Source organism: Parasteatoda tepidariorum, chromosome 1 (assembly GCF_982258835.1).
Source record: "Parasteatoda tepidariorum strain Cologne lab strain chromosome 1, Ptep-v5.0, whole genome shotgun sequence".
NCBI lineage: Eukaryota > Metazoa > Arthropoda > Arachnida > Araneae > Theridiidae > Parasteatoda > Parasteatoda tepidariorum.
In genome coordinates this window covers 131,213,532-131,227,369 of record NC_141755.1, presented here as the reverse complement: position 1 = coordinate 131,227,369, position 13,838 = coordinate 131,213,532, and the positions used below count along the sequence as shown (strand labels likewise).

The 13,838-nt window shown below is 31.7% G+C and overlaps 1 long non-coding RNA gene across 1 annotated transcript; it reads left to right on the top strand.

Annotated features, from left to right (window-relative positions):
• Positions 1-8,375: 8,375 nt before the first annotated feature.
• On the top strand, positions 8,376-12,486 carry LOC147816967 (uncharacterized). The gene is made up of 2 exons (XR_015429670.1): positions 8,376-9,851; positions 11,552-12,486. It is a non-coding gene; the product is annotated as an uncharacterized LOC147816967 (long non-coding RNA).
• Positions 12,487-13,838: the final 1,352 nt, after the last annotated feature.

The following is a 13,838-nucleotide window of genomic DNA, read 5'->3' as shown; positions in this document are numbered from 1 at the left end:
GATGCATTGAGACAAACCAGTCATCGTGGAGGAACTAATCCCCATTTGCCTTAAATTAAGAGGATAACCATAAGAAGCTCTTATAGTTAGCACGACAGGAAGGAGAAGATTCCAACCCATGATCTCTGAGGATGTCGGCACTGAGCGGGCGAGCCGGGAGTTGACCAGCCAGCCACCGCTGGGACTAGAACCAGGCCCAGCTCATTTGATGGCGAACGCTCCTGAGTCATCGCGGCTCACACTTATTCATAAATTTTTCTCTTTCAAGAAAAATACATTCATTCAAACGCTCTTCTAGCTTTTCGATGCCTTCCCCGAGTGCTGCGTATAAAACAATAAAGAATTTACATCGAAATTATAAGAATATACTCGGTTATTTCTCTATACAACATTATAGTTCGCCAAAGATGTTAGCAAATAAATTACGTTGATCAAGTGCGTCATTTTTCGGGGAGGGAGGGAACCACACAGATCGAGAATGAATATCCAAACCTCCAGTTCTTGAATGTGAAAGCCCTATTACTAATTATCGATCTGGCGATTCATTGATGCCCAGGAATTTAATCAGGAGAAATAATGTCCCCCCAAAACTTCATTCCTTAATTAAATCATCTTAAAATAATTTCCTTTAACTAAATATTTCCCCGTGATAAATAATACAATGAACTTTCGCTATTACGATATCCGACACAACAGTAATGTTTCGTGGTCTCGACGAACTTGCATATGCATTAACGCTATCCACCTCCCACACTATTGCGATATTCTCTGAAGCAAAACGATTTTTTTTTTCAAATGTCAACCTTATTTTCTCCATTTAATACTGGTTTTTCAAATAATGTAAAAAATCACATTTTGTCACATTTTTTCGGTCTTTTCTGACAAGGGAACAGCTGATTATGTACTTTTCACCGCAGTGAATGGCTTCAGATTTCAATACTCCATCCTTGATGTACTACATAGACCGCCCCCAATACCTTGCCTCCCTTTATCTCTGAAGAATGTAACATTCCTATCTGATTTAACCACAATCACCACACAGCATTTTGAATGTATAAATAAACTTACACTTAATTCATATATAACTTTAAAAATAAAATCTTATTGTGTACCCTCGATATAACAATATATCCCTCCATAACACTGTATTAATGGGGTCCCCAACATATTCTTGTAGCGAGGTTTTGCTATAGTAGCAGATTAAAAGTTATGCTGAATCAGTTATAGCCTTAGAGTCTCTAACTTGTAATTTTGAACCCAACCCAAAAAAAACAAGGAAACTTCTGTGTCAAGCATATGAACAAACGAGTCTTCGTGGAAGATATCTGGTGGAATTTGAGTCTCATGGAGAGCAAACCACGAAAACCATGCGATTCTTGTGAGCCGGAACCATAATTTGTATCTACCAACTATCATCGCAGGAACCTGGGTTAAAAGCATGGGGCATACGGGGCAGTTTTCCCGGGTCCCACATCAGAGGGGGTCCCCAAATAGAATAGAAAGTTTTTTTTAGACTTCCTTCTATAATCAACTTTTTTTTTAACAAAATATCAGTACAGTGTAAAATCCGTCAATTTTATGTTAGCTCCTTCATTCATCTATCGGATGAATACAAAAAATCTATATTTCCATGGCTTTCTAGGACGGAATTCGGCTAAATGTGCCGCCATTTGTCATTGCGAGCATTTAGCTGAATTCCACCTTAATGTCAGCAAGGATATGAATTTTTCGCTGCTAGATGACAAAGCTTGATGGACATAGAATATCAATAAAAATGGACAGAACGATATTTCGTCAGACCAATGGAGGAAGGGGGACATTTATAGCTATTTTAGGTTCTAGTCTATTTTCTTGTTACTTATGTAGAATGAGGTGGAAATTTTAAATACTTCCATAAAGTTCAACTCTTCCTTACTGAAGAAGTGAAACAGAGGGGGCCCCAATTGGGCCATTTCGGGGTTGCAGTTTGAAATAGGTCAAGGTCTCCCCTTTTTCCTAATTATTGAAAATGAAAGGGTGAAGAAAATAGCCGACTGTCATCGCTGAACAATTATTTTATATTTTAGAATGAATCATGAAACCATCCATTTACATTTTTTTTATTCAGTTGACTCTATTTAAAATTATTTTTGTTAAATAAATTATTATTGCGTTTTGTTAATAAATTGCGCTTTGTTAATAAATTATTATCATTATTTGAAGAATAGGAGTCAATTTTACGATTTTTTGTAATGTTAAAATTTTAATATTTTTTTTCCATGAAATTTTCTTGTAGTCTCTGATTGGATGATCCCTTTCGACTTGTCGGGGACTTTTGCATGCTTCCCTTTTTGCACGCCATTTTGCTAACAGTATTTATAGAATATCGAACAGATTAGGTGATGTATAGAATTATGTAGAGTGTGCACCTTGAATAACTTTTGATCTAATGAATGGATCTTCAAGACTCAATATTAATGCTTCGCCGGGGTGACCTCAAATATGCTAATTAATGAGTTCAAACGATATTTTAAGTTACGAAATCGGACACAAAAACGCAGTTTCTCTGAATAAGCATTCGACCCATTCGGATCTCTAACACTATAATATGCGTAGTCGCCGATATCTGGAAAAATTGAGTCGCAATAATTTGGGTTCCCTTAAGGTAAATTTCATTTTTTTTTTTTTTTTTTTTTTTTTTTGCGTATCTCGATTACTTTTTAAGAGAATTGAAAAATGTTTGCACACAATTACAAAATTCATTTATTCAAAGAATTCTATGAAAAAAGTAAGATTTAGTCAATATTTATTATTTTTTTATTATTTTATTTAATAATAGTCAGAAAATTTTTTAAATTGTAAGGTATGCAATTTTTGCGCCATTTTAAAGAATCTAATTTTACGTAACAGAATACAATATTTGAGCGAAATGGTCGGATAGCTTAAAAAAAAATCGATATCTCAGAAACTATTAGACCGATTTCGCTCACATTTCATGTTTTGCCATTTAAAAATGATATAAAAGAAATTAAATACCCTATAGTTCAAAATTTTAACTATTTATGAATAAAATAAAATAAAAATAATAAATATTTACTAAAAGTTATATTTAGTATTTATAGTTGATAAACGAATTTTGTAATAGTGTTAAAAAGTTCTGGAAATACCGTAAAAAATGCAAAAGTAAAGTTATCTTTAAGGGGTTCAAACCTTGAACCGCTTTCCTGAAAAAACTATTGGAACCCTATTTCCCTGATTGCGGCCGACTCAGTTTTGGGCTTACGACTACTGGTGTTCAACTTCGTAGCCTTGTCATTTTGAACCCAATCCAGAAGACAAGGAGACTCCTGGATCAGTACCCCCAGAAGTATTGATTTGTTATGGGAATATGGAGGACTTTGCGATTCGACAGATTTAACGTGCACCAATCACCATTTATTGCATGGGAGAGTCTTCGGCCAGCCTGGGATCGAACCCACGAACTCTTGGACATGGACCCAGCGCCCTACCCACCAGGAAATCCCGGTCCTTTATATATACTGAATTTAAGATTTTTACGTCATTTGATTTAAGTGTTTCAGCCATAATAAACTGATTCAAATGGTGTTAAAAGGAAGTTCTATCAATGGTACGCTAACTTTATACAAAAATATTCGCCAACCACTGCTAGAAAACATTTTATCTCGGAATTATTTCTTTTCTTCTTCAGCAAAGCGCAACACGGTTTAGTCAATTAAATTTAACATTGCGTAGTTTTCGAAATTTATAAACAAATATGGGGCCGTTCAAAAAGTACGTACATCCCGAAGGGGGGGGGGAGGGGATTTGCTATTATGTACGGTTTTGTACGATGGGGAGGGGGGGAGGTATTATACAAAGTACGTACTTTATAAACATACACCAAATTTAAATTTGACTTTATCCTACACACTCCTTAAGTAAATATTTAATTTTATTTAAAACATAATTATTTTAATTTTTATGAAAAAGGGGGGTAGACAAATAAAATGTACGTACTCTAAGGGGGGGGGGAGTAAGAGCTTATGTACGGTAATGTACGAAGGGGGGGAGGGGTTTAAAATTTCTCCATTTTTTGTGTACGTACTTTTTGAACGGCCCCTATTTAGAAATAGCGCATCAATTTTAATAAATTTTGAAAATTTTATTTATTTATTTTTTCCTGTTTTATTTAAAGTATGAATCGGCAGTAAAAGTACGAATCAGTAAAAAAAAATGTATCCAATGTTTTTATTTAGGAAAATCTTACTCAACTGTCCACTCTGATGGTTTTTATGTTTCCAAACTACTTAAGTATTCTATATTTTTGTACTTGAACGATAAATAAAAAAGATACCGCGAGATTAAAATGCTCTCAACAGGGAACTCTTTAACGTAATATTTATGCTCTGTAATATAAACTCTTTAACGTAATACAGTCATATCCCGCTATAGTGATCCTTCAAAGGAGCGAAATTTCGGTTCACTATAACCGGAACTTCACTCTATCCGTTCCGCAAACAATTTTAACGAATGATCGCCTCTTATATGACGCATAATTTAAATAAATGACCCACAAAATGAAGTACGAAAATGACTGAAAAATAATACGTAGTATCAAAAAAAAAAAAATGTGTTAACTTATTTTTATTTTTTATGACTCTTCGTTTCGTGAACAAAAAAAAAAATTTAATCTTTAACTGATTAGCAATTCTCAACATCAGCTATGGAAACACTTCCTCCGACCATAATTTTTTCCGAATTTATGTTATTCCGTTTTATAAACCTGTCTAATCAGCCATTGGAGCACTTAAAAGTCGCTTAGCAAATTCACCGGCTTTGACTCGAAGCTTTTGTCCAGATACGGCAAAATCGGGATTTCTTTGAATGCTGAACTAATTCAATAATGCTTTGCAATACAGCAAGAAGAATGCTTATTGCTATATTCCATGCGGTTTAAAAATTGGTATTTGTTTTGAGGTAGACATTTCAAAATTATTAAAAAATTAAAAAAAAAAATTTAAAAAATGAGACAGAAAAAAGTTCCTCTTTTTCACTCAATCCATAAAAAATAACATTACAGTCGAACTCGTTTATAACGAGCTCGGATTTAACGAGGGAAACGAGAATATTTGGTTGGATCAATGTTAAGTCTATGGAACAGAAGTCGCTTTTAACGAGAAAGACCCGGTTTTAGGGAGCAATATTTTTCTGTCTTGCAATCTTTTTTCTCATCTTTCTAGTCATATCTTTTTTCAAAATTATAAGAAATGCGCGCGAAATAAAAAAAAAAACCGCGAACTGAAACTTAATTGCCCTTATCGCTCTAATCTAAAGGATGGGAAAAGTCACGTGAGAGTAGGCGGTGACGTATCGATTTCGTGCCTTATCTGCCATGACGTCATGACCGATAAAAGTATTTTATTAAATTTAGTAAGAAATTTAGTTACGGCGGCCCAGGCAAATATGCCCATACGCCAAATGTAAAATGCCTCGTCGTCGACTTGAAGTCCAGCTCGGCACGAGGACCAAGCAATATGAGGACACCTGGCAAAATTAATTCAATTTAGTAAGTAAGAATTAATTTAGTAAGCAAGAAAAGTATTTAATTAAATTAATTAATGTAAATAAAGTAAGTAAGTATTAATTAAATTTCAAGTAAACTCAATCATTTGACCTCCAAAGCCCTCCCCCTCTTCTGGTTGCACGCCTGCCGTTTATTACGAGCACTCGGATTTAACGAGTATAATGTTGCGGTCCCTTTGTGCTCGTTATAAACGAGTTCGACTGTATACGTGTAGAGGATGGCACGGGAGCGAACATTTCGTTCACTCTATCCGGAAGTTCACTATAAACCATGTTCACTATAGCGGGGTTGGACTGTATAACGCTATTGGTTGTAGCTCTTTTTCATGTTCAGGCGTAAAAATTAATTGGAAGTTGTCATCTGAAAGACGAATTTTAACCTCTTTTCTTCATCTGTGGTTATCTTAACAGGGTTCAACCATCCACAGAAAAAAATCTGCATTAATTATGCTGAAGAAGAGGAAATAAGAGAACGGATGTGCGTTCATTCATAAGAACAATTTTAGAAAAGGATGATTATTTATTTTTTTCCTTCCTAACTTTTAAGTAATCAAATACCGATCAGCAGTTCGTTGTAAATCAAGAACTTGAAATAGGATGAGATGCGTTCTTAAAATGGATATAACAAAGGGCGTTTCGTAATGGTTTTTAAAATCCTTTTTTATTTATTTTTTTTCAAATAATTCCTATAGAGTATACAGATTTAGTGTCAGGAATTAATATTGAAGCGGTGAAAAAACAAAATGTCATTGGAATCACTACAGAGAATATCAAACCTGTTGGGCTGTGGATGACCAGAAATATCATAGAAGAACTGAAATAGTATCTCTAAGTTACGTCAGGAAATCAAGCCATTTTAAGCATTTTCATCCCGCCTTCCACACTAGTGTTTCGACAATTCGATAAATTTTTAATAGAGTTTTTGTTTTGCAAATCGCATAAAGCTTATTGCAGAATTTTTTACATATTATATATATATATATATATATATATATATATATATATATATATATATATATATATATATATATATATATATATACCGAAGAGACATTACATTATGGCCACCCTGCTAATAACATGTAGGACCACGTTTAGCCCTCAAAACTGCTAGCACTCGCCTTTACATTGATTCCACAAGGTGCTGATGGGTAGTCTGAGGTACCTGGTACCAAGAGCTCACCAACTGGTCCGGCAATTTCCTCACATTGCGAGGGAGTAGCGTGGAGGCACGAATTTGGTTTTCCAAGTAGGACCACAAATGCTCCATTGAATTAAGATCAGGTGAATTTGGAGGCCAAGACATGACTTGAAAGTCACTGGAATGTTCCTCGAACCAATCCGTGACGATTCGACCCTTATGACATGGTGCATTATCCTGTTGGTAAACACCATCCCCCGCAGGAAAAACTGTTGCCATGATTGGGTGAACCTGGTCTGCAACTATGTTCAAGTAGCTTACAGACGTCAGGGATTGTTCTATGAGGATTATGGGTTCTAATGTGCCCCATGAAAACATTATTCCTGAGCGAGAAACCATGAAAACCTGGGCGAGCCCATTGTTATAGATGGAGGGTGGTCATAATGTAATGACTCTTCGGTGTATATATATACATATTACTTAAATGCTGACCCAAAAGACGTAAAGAATTTTCAGAATGCCTTAACTGCTGTCATTTTAATGCTTTACTTCTATGTACAATTTACTGTAAGTGCAAAAAGCTCTAATCTAATACCAAACGAATTCAAAAATACAATCTTTGCTAATTTTTGGCAAAATATAAAAATGACTTATAAAAGGGCCTGAATGTCATTCAAAACAGTAAGTACGCTATAAGTTTTGGTTTAATCTGTCTGTGTAATAATTAGTACAATACTGAATCTACTAACTAAATTTTCATGAAGTCAATTTTTCAGAACTTAACTGCATTTTAACCCAAACCTACTAACATAATTGGAAGAAAAAAATTAAATATATCTGTAAATTGTTATTCTCTCAAGTTTCATTTATATAGTACTTTTACTGCTTATTGTGTGCATGGAATTTGTTCTTATTTTAAATTTTTTAAATTAGTTAGACCTTTAAATTTTTAAAATTGGAACTTTGAATTTTTTATGCTTTTTAAGAACTACTTTTATGTACTTAAGAAGAAAAACTGTTAATTTAAAAACAGGGAAATAATACGATTGGGTTGAGTAATTAATCTTGTTATAAATTTTCTATTTTATTCTTATCTTATAGTATAACGATATTATGTGGAACAGGGCTGAAACTACTAAATCCTTTACACATTTATTCTCTTTCAAATAAACCATATCAAATATCATTTAACACTAATTTATATAAACAAAGGTAATTTCTATTCCAATACAAAAAACTAACCTCAACTAATAACAGTTAAAATAACGACAAAATATTTTTAATACAAAAGTTTCATTAAAAAATTCTATAAAGTGTTATTATCAGTAATAAAAACTGCTTTAATTAGAAAAAAAACAAACATATTTTTAAGAATGGGATAATTTGTTTCCGTAACTTTTGAAGAAGGAAGTAGTGTTGAGCTCAATTAATTTAGTTTCTTTTTAATCAAAATCATATGGAATAAATCTAAGTAATTATTTGTGCTAATTAACTTTTCGAGAATTCTTTTTACGTATTAATTTTCTCCGTTGATGGAGGAAAAGAATTTATCTGACCATCAGAATTATAAATTATCATTTCTTTAAGATGTGAACAATTCTGTTTATCAACTAAATAACTTTATTTTCCGTTTTTTTTTTTTTTTTTTTTAAATGGCCATTTCCGATTTAAAATCAGTCTACAAAGAACTGTAGAGCCAAATTTTATTAACTATTCAAGGTGATACTAAAGCTCTTAATTTTCGCTGAAAAGTTAAATTATTTGATTTAATGAAAAATTTTAGTTTGCATAGAATCGACATAAATAGTTCTCACTACTTTAACGGAGTTTTTAAAATTTTGGTCAAATAAAAGGGATAAAATTTTTGTTGGCATATAACAAATTTATAAAATTTTACTTTTTGACGTTAACCCACAACCATTAACCTATAGCCATTTAGTCATCAAAATCGTTCAGTTCTGTTAGAAAAAGAAAATAAGTAAGCATGCATAAGCTAGTTTTGGTTTAAACACTACTTAAACTAGGAAAGCACTTTATATTTTTAAATTAGTAAGATATTTCTAACTTTCATTTTTAATATGTTAAAATTCAGTTGCTTGTAATGATATTAGTCTTAGAAATAAAAAAAATTTCTAGCTTTTAACTATATGTATTTCTTATGTTCTTGTATGAGCTTTAATTTCAGTAGATTTTATGAAATTATATCCGTATCTTTTAAAATGACCCTAAACAAATTGAAAAACCAGTTGTCATTAAATATTAATTTGTTCTTACTTCTTTCCTATTCGTTTCATCAATCAAAATTTAATTGAATAACTCTTCTGTATTTGACAAACATTCAAATGTGAGTGACAATGTAGAAATTTAAAATAAACAATTCCAACATAGATATTTTATTGTAAAGCGGGAAAAATACTAAGTATCTTGAATACTGTAAACATCGAAAATACCTAAATCGGGTATAAAGTTCAAACTTTTAAAGTTCAATACATTTTTAAAATGAAATATTCAATTAAGTATCTTTAATTAAATGTTTTGTTTTAGTAAAGCTTTAGGCTATGCGGAGAAAAGTTATAGACAATGTAAACATTCATCTATGAAATGGTATCCCACAATAAAATTGAGTTAACACTTCTTACGTACTAGTGTTTTGGAATTATATTTTTGTAGTGGTAGATATACACTACAAGGCTATTGCGACTCTACTCTCTAGAATATTGCTTGAAAGTTGAAATAAATCTTGCCACTAATATATATATATATATATGTTTATTTTGAAGATTTTAGTATGTGAAAAATAAAATGTTTGAACATTTGCAACTGTACGATCTCTAATCTAGATGGGAAACTCTAAATTAAATTTTTATTGATGTTTGAAAGTACAAATGTATTACAGCATGTACTCTTCATATTGTTCAAAAACTTACTAATGTTTGTTTTTAAATATTGGTTGTTTTTTTCCCTCTCCCTTATTGGATTAGATTGTTTAATTTATCCTGGCCAAGGTACTGTTTTTGTCTTTTGTATTTTTCAGGATTGTCTGTATTCTTGATTGGTGGCTGATGTGCAAGTTTCGAGGTGTCTAGAACGAATCAAATTATTTGAAGTGGAAACGAGTGAATGGATAGAAAAATGCTACCAGCACAAAGTACGTGTCAATTACTTTTTTGCTAGGCTAGTGGGTGAGACGAGGAAGCTATTTTTAAAACTCAAATGAAAGTCGCACTGAATGTGAAGTCTCCAGATTATGTGCTGTCGATGAAGTTTCGTAAATTTTCTGGGAATGAGACACTTGCTATTAACACTGGAAAACGACACTTGCCTCCCAATGAGATGACTAAATTTCAAATCCCATCCATGGCTGGTTGATACGAGGCTTGCACTGACCACAGTTTTGAAAACCTCCTTTTCAAAATGATTTAATTTCTGAAGTTGTACATAATCTTTAAAAAAAACTTTAAATGCGTCATTCAATTTTAAAATAAACGTCATTTAAAACTTTAATGAACTTTAAAATTTCAAGTATTTAATAAATATTTTAGTATTTCATATCTAGGCTTAATTTGCCTAAAATGATAAAAATTCTACTGCTCTTTGTTATAACGAGTTGTAGCGTTACGTTAGTTTTATTCAATTTGCTTATTTTAAAGGTGTCTTTGTAGGGGGGATGTAGGGGTTGTATAGGGGATAAAAATTTTAACGTCCATTCGGAATAATAAAATTAAAAAATCTGCATCTAATTTCTTGAAGCTTTTTACTTAAATCTGTTTCAAAATATTTCTTTCATAGAAATCCTAATTTGTGGGGAAAATATGAAATTCTAAATTTAAGGAGAATTATATTCTACGATACGTTCGTACAAACGGTTGGAAATAAAACTGAATTTTGGATTAGAATTCCAAATCGAGCATGAATATTAATATTATTAAAAGTAGAAATAAGACAAATTCTTAATAATTACAAATGAAAATATAAATGTGTGTTGGCAGAACAGTACTTCATCAGGGGACACACTGCTTGCAAACACACAGGAGCCTTTCTGTTAGTGGATTTAACCAAAACTAACAGTTTTGTTAACCAAAACTAACCAAACTAAAATTTAACCAAAACTAACAGCAACAGTTAGTTTGGGTTAAATCCACTAACAGCAGAAAGGTTCCTGTGTGTTTGCAGGCAGTGTGTCCCCTGATGAAGTACTGTTCTGCCAACACACATTTATATTTTCATTTGTAATTATTTTTAATTAAGATTTTTTTGGCCTTATTTCAATTTTATATAATACAAATTTGGTTTCAGCTGCCTTGTGCGCTTTTTCAATTTGAATTAATGAAGTAAGGTTTCGGTGTGTTTATTTACCTCTTAGTTATAAATTTTGACTTGGTAAATTCTATTAATTTTGTGATTGGATTTTATTAAAAGTACTCATCTCATAGTTAAAATTTTTTAATTTGCCTTCGTTTAAATTCATTATAGATATACCAGCTAATCTTTTTTTCTTTTCTTTAAATTTGTTTTAAATTATATATTTAGCTAATTGTTTGTCTGCAAGCTCAAATAAGTCTTTGCGCCAATATTTAGAAGCTTTTAATATATGAAAAGCAAATGTTTGAACTTTTGTAACTGTACAAACTCTAATCTATGATGGATAATTCTAAATTAAATTTGGATTGATCTATTGATGTTTGAAAGTACAAATGTATTACAGCAGGTATATCCTTCATATTGTTCAATGACATAATTTACTTTAAATATTGATTTGTAAATATTTTTTTCTACTTCATTGGATTAGGTTGTTTAATTTACGCTCTTTTGTGCCAAGGTACTGTTTTTGTCTTTTGTATTTTTCAGGATTGTCTGTATTCTTGATTTGTGGCTGATGTGTAAGTTTTGAGATGCTATGACCACACAGGATGAAGGGTTTCGCGAAAGAATCAAATGACTTGAAAAGGAAACAAGTGAATGGATGGAAAAATGTTACCAGCACAAAGAACGTGTCAATAACTTTTTTGTTAAGCTAGTGGGTGAGACGATGAACTTTATTTTTCTTCATTCTTCGAAGCTGTTTTTAAAGCGCAAATGAAAGTCGCACTGAATGTTAAGTCTCCAGATTATGTGTTGTCGACGAAGTTTTGTGAACTTTCTCGTGAATGAGACTAAAGAATCGGGCTCCCAATGAAATGACTTAATTTCAAATCCCATCCATGGCTGATTGATAACAGTTCTGCCAGCTTGCACAGACCACAGTGCTGACGTAAAATATCCTCAGTGGTTGACTGATCGCGACTTAGAATCCAATACCGTCCAGCTAACCGTGGGCGGTTTTCCTGGTTTTCCACTCATGTAACGCAAATGCGGGTTAGCTTAAACAAAGTCCTCCAGGAAGGCTAGTTTTAAACTATTAGATCACGTTATTTCTCATATGTAACTATAAAGTTCTCAAATTCTTAGAGAATTATTTTATAAGTTTAGAGATATTAGTGAAACTCAGAAATGGCTTTGCTCTTTTACGCTGGTTCAACCTTTTTACGGTCTTATGATTGCGTTCTTATGATAGGGAAAATTTGTTGCAAAATGTGTTTTTATAGTTAGCTATTTCAAGTTTTTCCATTTAAATTTTCAAGTGGTTGTAAATATTTTGTATATTGTATTTAGATATATTTATTGTATTAAATTGCTCGGTATACTATTGTAAAAGTGACAATTTTGTATGATTGTTGTGACATGAAGTTTCAACTTCATTTGCTTTGTAAATTAGATAGAAATAAATATGTTACATATGTTAATTTTAGTTTTTGGGTTTTTTGATAGACTAGCAATTTGCTTCAATTGGTTAAAGGTGGTTACAGTAAAGTTTTCAATTAAGGGAGCATTATTAAATTTCGATGAAATATATTTTTTTTAATTAAATTCATTTCTGTTTCAGCTGTGCGAAAAATGAAGTAACCGTGTCTTTTGTTTCAATGATCGGATTTTCAGAGTTTTGATCGTAATGGTTCAAAATAGTGACCTTTAATTATGCTTATTATTGATAGATAAGTATTTGTTACTTAACATAACATAATTCAGGTCGCAAGTTTAAATCATTATGATCTTTACCTAGTTAGTGAAAATCTGATCATAAGAGCAACTTATTCAGGGTGAAATCTTGATTCTGCACTCCACTTACTTTTTTCCTGCGTAAATTGTCGGCTTTTTCCTCCGATCAATGTTCTTAGTGTCTTAATTGGTTTTCATGATTTAAAACATTTGAAACAAAAATTTCAACTAATTAACAAATTAATTTACTTCTGAGTTAGCATTGAGGAGAGTTGTTCATATGCATCTAAACTTTATTCTCATTAATGTTTAAATATAATGTTAGCAAACTTATTTTGTTTACCCACATATTAAAGTGATTTTCTTTTCGATTTGCCAGAGATTAAAAATTTATTTAAATGAATAAAATATGCAATGAGAGTGCATATTTTAAAGGCGAGCACTAAGGAAAGTCCTTTAAAAAGTGTAATCGGAAATGTTTTTAAGCATGTCTGACAAGTGTACTGAAAAAGAAACGTTAATTTTGGTCACCAAAACGAAGAAAGTGAAATTTTAAATGTTGATAGAAGTATATTGGGAAATTTTGATTTTGTGGTTTTTGTGAACGTGAAAATTTTTATAAAATTATTGTCCATTTTTGGTCTACTGAACAAACTTGATATTTTAAATACATATACATTTTTTTCCCTTCAACCTTTCAGTTTTGAGTCTCCTGGCTTGTTCAGGCCGAAAATAATAATTTTTATTGGCGATATGTTCTGCGAATAGTGGTCAAAAAGCGTTTGAAAATTGTACTTTCATCCTGTACAGAAAACCAGTTGAAAATTTGAGCACTTAAACTAGTCAAAAATGGGTCAAATTTTAATCGTAAGATTTTTTCTTTTCTTTTCTGTAGAGTAATAGTTATTTATTCTTAAGTTTTGAATTCCAGTTTTGATTTTTTTTTTGTTCCTTTTTCTTTTCAACTAAATGTGTCTAATTTAAATCCTGCAAATAAAAAGAAATTAATCACTTATTTACTATTATTCTTATTAAATTATACTATTACTATTTAATTAGAATAATAGTGTATAATGTAATAATAGTTTAGTTTAATAGT